The sequence below is a fragment of the Cherax quadricarinatus genome, chromosome 57 (genome assembly GCF_038502225.1).
Source record: "Cherax quadricarinatus isolate ZL_2023a chromosome 57, ASM3850222v1, whole genome shotgun sequence".
Classification (NCBI taxonomy): domain Eukaryota; kingdom Metazoa; phylum Arthropoda; class Malacostraca; order Decapoda; family Parastacidae; genus Cherax; species Cherax quadricarinatus.
In genome coordinates, this window is record NC_091348.1 from 24992276 (window position 1) to 25004319 (window position 12044).

Consider the following 12044-nt stretch of genomic DNA (forward strand, 5'->3'; position numbering starts at 1 on the left):
TATATATATATATACAGTGGTCCCTCGTTGTTCGTAATTAATCCGTTCCTGGAGCCGTTACTATAAACGAAACTTACGATTTACGAATCAATTTTCCCCATAAGAAATAATGTAAATACAATTAATCCGTTCCTGACACTCAGAAATATTAAAACAAAAAATTTTTTAACATGAAGTATGCATGTGGTACATAAACAATACAATGGGAAATGATGAATGAAACATTAACAGCATAACACTTACCTTTATTGGAGATTCTTCTTAGTGTATGGGAGACTGGAGGAGGAGAGAGAGTGGATTGTTTATAGTTTGGAAGGGGAATCCCCTTCCATCAACACCTCAGGTACCATTTGCTTTTCTGGGGTTGCTTCTCTTCTCTGTTTCTTAATGCCACTAGGACCACCTTGAGAGTCACTGGAGTCCTGTCTCACAAAATAACTGTGGAGAGAGCTCTGTTTCTGGCGTCTCTTTAACACTTCCCTAAAATGGCCCAAGACTTTGTCACTGTACATGTTGCCAACCTGGCTTGCAACAACCTTGTTAGGGTGATGTTTCTCCATAAAGCTTTCCATCTTACCCCACATAGTAAAAATCTCTTTAATTTCCTAAGAAGGCACCTTCTTCCATCTCTCTTCCTCCTCCTCTGCAGCAAGATTCTGAGCTGCGATGTATTGCTCTTCCTGCTGAAGCTCTTGCAGCTCCTCAGTGGTGAGCTCTTCACTGTGGTCTTCCACCAATTCTTCAACATCCTCCAAACTCACATCCAACCCCATGGAACTCCCCAGTGCCACAATTGATTTTACAACAGACATAGGCTCATTAGGGTCAGTCCCAAATTCTTCAAAATCCCTCTTGTCGACACAATCTGGCCACAATTTTCTCCAGGCAGAGTTCAAAGTCCTGGTAGTCACTCCCTCCCAAGCCATACCTATAAGAGTTATGCAGTGGGGGATACTGAAGCATTCTCTCCAAAATTCCCTTAGGGTCAGGTGAGTGTCTGTGGTCACAGTCAAGCACCTGTGAAACATTGCTTTTGTGTAGAGTTTTTTAAAGTTTGCAATAACCTGCTGGTCCATGGGTTGGAGGAGAGGAGTGGTATCCGGGGGCAAGAACTTTACTGTGATGAAAACAAACTCATCGAAAATTAGGTCATCCAAGTTTGGAGGATGAGCAGGTGCATTGTCCATTACTAGCAGGCACTTGAGATCCAATTTCTTTTCCAGGAGATACTCCTTCACACTAGGGCCAAACACTTCATTGAACCACTCGACGAAAATTTCCCTCGTGACCCATGCCTTACTATTAGATTTCCAAAACACACACAATTTACTCTTCATAACATTGTTTTTCCTGAACACTCTGGGATTTTCAGAATGGTACACTAGTAATGGCTTCACTTTGAAATCCCACACTAGCATTAGCACAGAACATTAGCATCAGCCTGTCTTTCATAGGCTTGTGTCCTGGCATTGCCTTTTCCTCTTGTGTAATGAAGGTCCTCTTTGGCATTTTCTTCCAAAAGAGGCCTGTTTCGTCACAATTGAACACTTATTCAGGTTTCAGTCCTTCAGCCTCTATGTACTCCTGGAAATCATGCACATATTTTTCAGCCACCTTGTGGTCCGAACTGGCAGCCTCACCATGCCTTACCACACTGTGTATGCCAGTACGGTTCTTAAATCTCTCAAACGAGCCTTTGCTGGCCTTAAATTCACTCACTTCACCGCTATTTGCAGGCAATTTCTTTACCAAATCTTCATGCAACTGCCTAGCCTTTTCACAAATAAACGAAGTCATAAGAGTATCTCCTGCTAATTGTTTCTCATTTATCCACACCAATAATAACTTCTTGACCTCTTCCAGTACTGGTGATCTCATTTTTATCAGCATAGTTGCTCCCTTTGCAACAACAGCATCCTTTATTTCATTTTTCTTGGCCACTATGGAACATAAGGTTGTGTAGGGTTTCTTATACATCCTGGACAGTTCGGCCACACTTGTACCACTTTCATATTGTTCAATGATGGTTTTCTTAAATTCAATCGTATTTCTCACCTTCTTTACCACAGGCTTGGCACTAGGAGCTTTCTTTGGAGCCATGGTAGCTTATTTAGTACTTGCAAGCACTAAAATAAATGGAATATTATGAAATATTTCGTTGGAGCACGTGAGGGGACTTTTGCTCACTGGTAAACAATGCCAGACTGGCTGCCGCCCTGGCTCACGCCGTGGGTACGCGTCCCGGACGAACTACGACTTGCGAGTCAACCTATGAAAAGCGAGTCCATGTTTATACGAAAATACCTCTATGATTGGCGAATTTTACGATTGCCGGGAACTACGAAAAGCGGGGGACCACTGTATATATATATATATATATATATATATATATATATATATATAAATATATATATATATATATGTATATATATATATATATATATATATATATATATATATATATATATATATATATATATATATATATATATATATATATATATATATATATATATATATATATATACGCAATAAGATCAGAGTAAACAGGTGATTTTAAAATATGCAAAACAACCACTGTGAAAGAGTAGTGAAATTCCAAGCGCTTTCGTGACTACTCACATTGTCAAGGAACTATGAAAGTAATACATCAGAGGAAGGCAATTAAAGGACTTAGACCACACCTCACAGTCAACTCCCACAACAAAGAAACACCTGACGCGGGACAATACCGGACTCTAAAGAAAAGAGGAACACTGCAGTAGGTCCGCTGGTCCAACTAGACAGGTAATATTTTTCAGTGTAATTTATTTATATAAATGCCTAGGAAAATTAACAGAAATTTCGAGTCATACCAACAAAGATATTTACTTCACAGGTTAAGGTTTCTGGCTCGTGTTAAGTAACTCTCTCCGTACCAGTGTTCAGCAGTAGTCAGGGTTACTGTGATATCCTCTATGGCTCTGTCTTTGTGTAATCGTTCACTTTAAGCTTCTATTTCACAGGAAGTATACCTGGTGGAACAAAACTAAGTTCAAATTTGAGTTCAGCAAAAATAGTTAGAACCTAATTTTTTTTTTAAATGTGAACTTAAATCACTGTTGGTCAGTGTTATTATGACCGTAGTAAACACAACAGGTTATTTTTAGTGTTTGTTACTAGAGAGTTGACCCAATTACCGAATTTATTTCCTCAACAATTAATCTGTGAAGGTTTAAGAGAGGAAGAGTGTTCCAGGGATGAGTTGTGTTTAACCAACAAACTACGTCACTGGCGAGAATACCTGGCAGGAACAGTGTGTAATCAAGCAGATCTATCCTTTGCCAAAATCCTGGTAAAAGCATAACTGAATTTCCCAATTCCATCCTTAAACAGAATTCAAGTAGGATTCTAAGATCATCCTTCATGAGGATCCCTGGGAGGAGCTCCATCTACTGCGAGGATCCCTGGCAGGAACTGTCTTTAATCAACAAACTCCATCCTTCACGAACCTGTTTTCATCTTAATGAGAAATCCTGCCAAGAAAATCTATTCATTTCCTGAAGACTGATATTTCATAACCATCTCCCACCCAACTGGGTCGTCATTATTATGAATCTCTCATCAGTATTTCAGACTCCAGCAATTTTATATTGGCAGCCATAATGAGAAGAAGAATACGAGTGTAATTTTAGACCGATTATTTTCTTCGTAAGTTACGAATTATTATTTAAAGCAAGTAACCATCCAGCGTTCCCGCAAAATTGTGAGTTACCTCTCTTGTTACAGTGTATTTTATAGTGGGTTACTAGACCTACTTATTATATTCGTAAGACGGTGGGTTACGAAGCTCACCTGAAACGTGCGTACTCATAATACGTTAGTTACAGGTAGATATATTCATGGTATCTTGAAGAGCATATACTAATGCATTGAATATATATACAGTATATATATATATATATATATATATATATATATATATATATATATATATATATATATATATATATATATATATATATATATATATAAGAACATAAGAACATAAGAACGAAGGAACACTGCAGAAGGAACACCGCTCGTGACGCTTCCCCACTCTGATTTCTCCCCATTTATGCAAACTCTCTGCTGCCTATTTGTCAACCATGCCTCTATCCAGGAAAAAATTTCTCCTCCTATTCCATGTGCTTTAATTTTCCTCAATAGTCTCTGATGGTGAAGCTGCGGTGGTTGTGTTACACTTGTCCACCAGAAAACAAGACAAGTATAGGACGAAGGTGAAGGAAAAAGTAGGACCTCTGAAATCTGGGAATGGACAGCTGACGGATAATGAACTGGAAATGTGTTCCTTATTTAATGACTATTTTTTGTCAGTTTTTACACAGGAAGATGTAAATGAGATTCCAGTAATTAACAATTATTTAGTTCCTGATGAATTTAAGTTAACTAATATTACTGTCACGAGGGACATGGTTATTAAACAGATAGACAAACTGAAACAAAATAAGTCCCCGGGACCCGATGAGTTGTTTTCAAGGGTACTTAAGGAATGCAAGATGGAGCTTAGTCAGCCATTAACGAGTGTATTCAATGCGTCCATCCTTACCAGTGTTGTGCCAGAGATGTGGAAGATGGCTAATGTGGTTCCTATATTCAAATCAGGGGATAAGTCCACTCCTTCAAATTACCGTCCAATAAGCCTGACATCTATAGTGGGCAAGTTATTAGAATCAATTATAGCTGACATTATCAGAAGTCACCTTGAAGAGCATAACTTGATAAATGAATCTCAGCATGGATTCACGAAAGGTCGTTCCTGCCTGACAAACTTACTGACGTTCTTCAATAGAACATTTGAGGCAGTTGACAGTGATAAGGAATATGATATTGTTTATTTGGATTTTAGTAAAGCCTTCGACAGAGTACCTCACAAGAGACTCTTAAGAAAAGTGGCAGCTCATGGTATAGGAGGTAAAGTTCTAGCATGGATTGAGGCATGGCTTACCAATAGAAAGCAGAGAGTTACCATTAATGGAGTGAAATCTGAATGGGGATTAGTCACTAGTGGCGTTCCACAAGGATCAGTTTTAGGCCCTCTCTTGTTCATAATTTACATTAATGACCTTGATGAAGGGATTACTAGTGACATGAGTAAGTTTGCTGATGATACAAAGATAGGCCGTATAATTCACTCTGAGGAGGATATCAATGAACTCCAGGACGATTTGAACAAATTAATGTCTTGGTCTGAGAAATGGCAGATGAAGTTTAATGTGGATAAGTGTAAGGTACTTGCCCTTGGTAATGAAAATAACCCTCGAAGCTATAATCTAGGTGAAGTAGAGCTTGGTCATACAGAATGTGAAAAAGACTTGGGAGTCATGGTAAGCAGAAATCTAAAGCCAAGACAGCAGTGCCTCAGTGTGCGCAACAAGGCCAACAGATTACTTGGATTTATCTCAAGAAGTATAAGTAACAGAAGTCCACAAGTTATTTTACAGCTCTATACATCACTAGTGAGGCCTCATTTAGATTATGCTGCTCAGTTTTGGTCCCCTTACTACAGGATGGACATAGACTCATTAGAGAACATACAGAGAAGAATGACTAAAATGATTTACTGTGTAAGGAACCTCCCGTATGAAGATAGACTTAAAGCCTTAAATCTCCACTCTCTGGAGAGGCGTAGAATGAGGGGAGATATCATTGAAGTGTATAAGTGGATGACGGGCATAAACAAGGGAGACATTAATAAAGTACTGAGGGTGTCGAACCAGGTAAGAACCAGGAATAATGGATTTAAGTTGGATAAATTTAGATTTAGAAAGGACATAGGTAAGTACTGGTTTTCTAACAGAGTTGTAGATGGTATAAACCTTGGTAATAAATACCGACAAGTTGGTTTAGAAAGACACGTAAGCAAACACTATAACATATTTATTAGAAAACGTTTCGGTCCTGGGACCTTGATCACTTCTCGAAGTGATCAAGGTCCCAGGACCGAAACGTTTTCTAATAAATATGTTATAGTGTTTGCTTACGTGTCTTTCTAAACCAGAGTTGTAGATGCGTGGAACAGTCTTCCCAGTGGGGTGATAGAGGCTAGGACCTTGGGTAGCTTTAAGAAGAGACTGGACAAATATATGAGTGGGAGGGGCTGGGTTTGATTGGTGTTGGGGGGTGCGGGAGTTGTTTCTTGAGTAGCTTTAGGTAGAGATCGTTTTGATAAGGACCTGCCTCGTATGGGCCAGTAGGCCTTCTGCAGTGTTCCTACATTCTTATGTTCTTATGTTCTTAAGTGTCTGGTGACACGGTCTTCATTACCTGATCAACAATTCAGTCAACATGGCAATATAAACACAAATGCAGTATAATGTGATCCTTTATTGACTACGTTTCGCCCACACAGTGGGCTTTTTCAAGTCACAAACAGAACTACCAAACGTGGTGTAATTATAGGCTTCTTCCTGCGTGCACTCAGAATCTGCAGCAACGAGTTCCTTGAGGAAGAATGCACTATAATTGAACAAGTATTTTCCAAACTCCACTATCCTCGTCACTTCATCAGAGACTGCAGACGGCGAGCACTAAACATCTTCAACACACCCAGAGAAGACACTGCCGAGAAGAGATACATAGTCCTTCCCACCAACTCCATTGCCAAACATGTTTCCAACATATTTGCCAAAACATCATTCCAAGTATCTACCTCCACAACCACGACCATCAAGGACATCACCAGTAGTAGGCAGGACAAGCCTCCATCCTCTGCAGGGGTATACATAATCCCTTGTAATGACTGCAACAAGTTATACGTGGGCGAAACATCAAGGGACCTCCAAACACGCATTTCAGAACACCAATACGCAAGCAGGTCTGACGACACAAGGAATGCCTGCGTACAACACCGTAATTCACACAACCACTTGATAAACTACAGAAACTCAAGACTTATCGCCACAGAAGACAACACTCAATACCGAAGAATCCTGGAATCATCACTTATTTCTATATCCGACAACTTCAACCAGAATAGTGGCTTCTATAACATAGCTGAACCACTTGCCAAGAAACTCCTTCATCGCTATCCCACATAAGAACACTGTAGAAGGTCTGCTCACAAACTTGTCCAGTCTCCTTTCCAAGCTACCCAAGTTTTTAGACTCTACAACCCAACTCGGTACATCATCAGATGCAGCATTCTTCACCTGACCTCAGCCGGACTATAAATACTCGCGTTCCTTCCACCCCAGGTAGTTCTGTTTGTGACTTGAAAAAGCCCACTGTGTGGGCGAAACGTAGTCAATAAAGGATCACATTATACTGCATTTGTGTTTATATTGCCATTGTGTCGGTATTTTATACCATTTATTTCCAATTCAGTCAACATCATCGTGCCTACTGGCTTCTGCTGGCTCTCCTAGGTTCTCCTAGGTTCTCCTACACTCACTGAAACAAAAATGTCTCAGCACATAGTAATGATTAGGAGAACTAAAAGGCACAATTATATGACTGGAACAATATAAAAACAACCCGCACATAGGAAAAACAATTATGAAAATGTTTCTGTCAGACAGTTAATACTCCAAGGTGGACCGAAACGTCGTAAGATTCTCCTATGTGTAAAGTAAAAGGACACAAGTGCAACTAATGTGACATTTATTGTGGCAACGTTTCGCTCTCCAGGAGCTTTATCAAGCCATTACAAACAATACATGGACACAGAGGGTATATAAAGGCCTTTATATACCCTCTGTGTCCATGTATTGTTTGTAATGGCTTGATAAAGCTCCTGGAGAGCGAAACGTTGCCACAATAAATGTCACATTAGTTGCACTTGTGTCCTTTTACTTTACATATTGTCGGTAATTCTACCAACTTTATTACATTCTCCTATGTATTGATCTTACATACTATACTGACCTTACATGCGATAATTACTGACCTTACATACAATACTTACTAATTTTACATACAATACTTACTGACCTTACATATAATACTTAATACTGTATCTTTCTCTCAGGTCCTGGTGACTATCGCCGCTGGTTCAACATTAAGGTAGGCACAGATTATTGTCTTCAAATAGTACTACTTATTCTGATGTTAATAAGTAATTTTTTCAGATTTCCTAACGTCAGTTTCTGGACGTTCACTGTAAAACTACGAATACATTTATCTTGATTTTTAAGTTAGGTTATGTTTGGGACCAGTGACTGGCGAGAGCCTTGTTCAGGGAGTTTGTCTCAGGAGCCTCTCACGTGAAAGTAACATAAAGAGCCTCCATTTTGGGTCAGTTTATCGAAGGAGAATTTACGAAAGTGTAAGTTGTAGGAGTTAACTTTGACTTAGTGGATAAGTCACTGTTCTGAGGGAGTGTTTAGGAGCTGGCCTCGGAGGTCAGCCTTACCCATGAGCAAGGTTAACAAGGCAGCCTTGCCTTGGAAGAGAAAGAAGGCAGTCCTTACCCTAAGTGCCAAGTTAGAGAGGAAGTCTTACCTTAAGGGTCAGTTTAGGGACGGAGTTTTTCCTTAAGAGTCAGTTTAAAGAGGGAGTCTTCCCTTAAGGGTCAGTTTAGGGAGCCACTGAGGATTGCATGTGGGAGCAGAAGCCATCAGCACCATCGATCCAGACACTGTGATCATTATAGTGCTAACCCTGCAAGCCAGCAGGGGCTACTTTACCACTAACAGGCAGGGGTATCTAGCCCTTACTGCTTTATATACTCTGACCTCTACTTTCATGGCTAGTAAAAAATTCCGTAACAATAGAGCAGTCACGCACGCCAACTCCGTGACCTCTGCCCACCCCCTGCTGTCCGTGGACCCCCCTGGTGTTCGTGGACCCCCTGCTGTCCATGGGCCCGTCCTACTGTCCGTGGACCCCCTTGCAGTCCGTGGGCCCCCGTTCTACTGTCCGTGGACTCTCTCCTGCTGTCCATGGGACCCCATCTACAGATTTTAGACTCCCTCCTGCAGTCCTTAGAGATCCTCCTGCTGTCCGTGGACCCCCTTCTGCTGTCCGTGGACCCCCTCCTGCTGTCCGTGGACCCGTCCTGTTGTCTGTGGACTCCCTCCTGCAGTCTGTGGATCCCCTGCTGCTGTCCGTGGACATCTTCCTGCTGTCAGTGGACCCGTCCTGCTGTCCGTGGACATCTTCCTGTTGTCCGTGGACCCGCTCCTGCTGTCCGTGGACCCCCTCCTGCTGTTCGTGGACCCCAATGCTTGCCTTGGGTATTCCTCTGCCTCAGTAATGTATTGAGGATATATTGTCAATACACAAGATATATTGAACACTTACAGATATACTGACAACATGATCTTAACATACTGACACAACATTGACAACAAATTGACAACGTTTAAACATCATATTGATAACACTCTCACAACATATTCACAACACAACATATTCACAACACAACATATTCACAACACAACATATTCACAACATAACATATTCACAACACAACATATTTACAACACAACATATTTACAACACAACATATTTACAACACAACATATTTACAACACAACATATTCACAACACAACATATTCACAACACAACATATTCACAACACAACATATTTACAACACAACATATTTACAACACAACATATTCACAACACAACATATTTACACACAACATATTTACACACAACATATTTACAACACAACATATTCACAACACAACATATTCATAACACAACATATTCACAACACAACATATTCACAACACAACATATTCACAACACAACATATTCACAACACAATATATTTACACACAACATATTTACAACACAACATATTTACAACACAACATATTCACAACACAACATATTTACAACACAACATATTCACAACACAACATATTTACACACAACATATTTACAACACAACATGTTTACAACATAACATATTCACAACACAACATATTCACAACACAACATATTTACAACACAACATATTCACAACACAACATATTCACAACACAACATATTTACACACAACATATTCACAACACACCATATTTACAACACAACATATTTACAACACAACATGTTTACAACACAACATATTCACAACACAACATATTCACAACACAACATATTTACAACAAAACATATTTACAACACAACATATTCACAACACAACATATTCACAACACAACATATTCACAACACAACATATTCACAACACAACATATTTACACACAACATATTTACAACACAACATATTTACAACACAACATATTCACAACACAACATATTCACAACACAACATATTTACAACACAACATATTCACAACACCACATATTTACAACACAACATATTCACAACACAACATATTCACAACACAACATATTCACAACACAACATATTCACAACACAACATATTCACAACACAACATATTTACAACACAACATATTCACAACACAACATATTTACAACACAACATATTCACAACACAACATATTCACAACACAACATATTCACAACACAACATATTTACAAAACAACATATTTACAACACAACATATTCACAACACAACATATTCACAACACAACATATTCACAACACAACATATTCACAACACAACATGTTCACAACACAACATATTCACAACACAACATATTCACAACACAACATATTTACACACAACTTATTCACAACACAACATATTTACACACAACATATTTACAACACAACATATTTACAACACAACATATTCACAACTCAACATATTTACACACAACATATTCACAACACAACATATTTATAACACAACATATTTACAACACAACATATTTACAACACAACATATTCACAACACAACATATTTATAACACAACATATTTACAAAACAACATATTCACAACACAACATATTTACACACAACATATTCACAACACAACATATTTATAACACAACATATTTACACACAACATATTTACAACACAACATATTCACAACACAACATATTTATAACACAACATATTTACACACAACATATTCACAACACAACATATTCACAACACAACATATTTACACACAACATATTTACAACACAACATATTCACAACACAACATATTTACAAAACAACATATTCACAACACAACATATTTACAACACAACATATTTACACACAACATATTCACAACACAACATATTTACAACACAACATATTCACAACACAACATATTTACAACACAACATATTCACAACACAACATATTTACAACACAACATATTTACACACAACATATTCACAACACAACATATTTACAACACAACATATTCACAACACAACATATTCACAACACAACATATTTACACACAACATATTTACACACAACATATTCACAACACAACATATTCGCAAAGTAATTCTTACATATATTTCCTCTCTTTTGGGTCCCTAACACGTCATTCCTTCCTTAAGCAGACTAGCAATTTCCTCGAGTATCGTATACGTTGTGATCATGTCTCCCCTGATTCTTCCCTTACCAAGAGAGAGGGAAAGTAAAGCTCCTTTAGCTTTTCCTCCTAGATAGGAAAAAAAGGAAAAATCTTTGATTTTTTTCCGAGCTTCAAAATGTCGTTAAATAGGCACAGGTTCCAAACGGGTTCCACACGGGTTCCACACGGGTTCCACACGGGTTCCACACGGGTTTCACACGGGTTTCACACGGGTGCTGTGTACTCGAGGACTGTCTGATATTAACATTTGGTCATGTCTGTTGTATCTTGTGGTTGATATCATTAAGTTCGTGTATCTTGCATAATAAATCTGAATAGCTTTTCACCGTGTATCTTATGAGTCATTCAACTCCTGATCACCTTGAAGTTGAAAATATACTTCCTGATCACCTTGAAGTTGAAAATATACTTCCTGATCACCTTGAAGTTGAAAATATACTTCCTGATCACCTTGAAGTTGAAAATATACTTCCTGATCACCTTGAAGTTGAAAATATACTTCCTGATCACCTTGAAGTTGAAAATATACTTCCTGATCACCTTGAAGTTGAAAATATACTTCCTGATCACCTTGAAGTT

The 12044-nt window shown here is 38.6% G+C and overlaps 1 protein-coding gene across 2 annotated transcripts in view; it reads left to right on the plus strand.

The window, feature by feature from the left end:
• The window catches only part of LOC128693430 (CCN family member 2), a 627795-nt gene that overhangs the window by 115314 nt on the left and 500437 nt on the right, over positions 1–12044 (plus strand). For both annotated transcript variants that reach the window (XM_053783103.2, XM_070097430.1), the window contains exon 2: positions 8009–8043. The gene's annotated coding sequence lies outside the window, so the exon portion shown is untranslated. The remainder of the gene's footprint in view (positions 1–8008; positions 8044–12044) is intronic.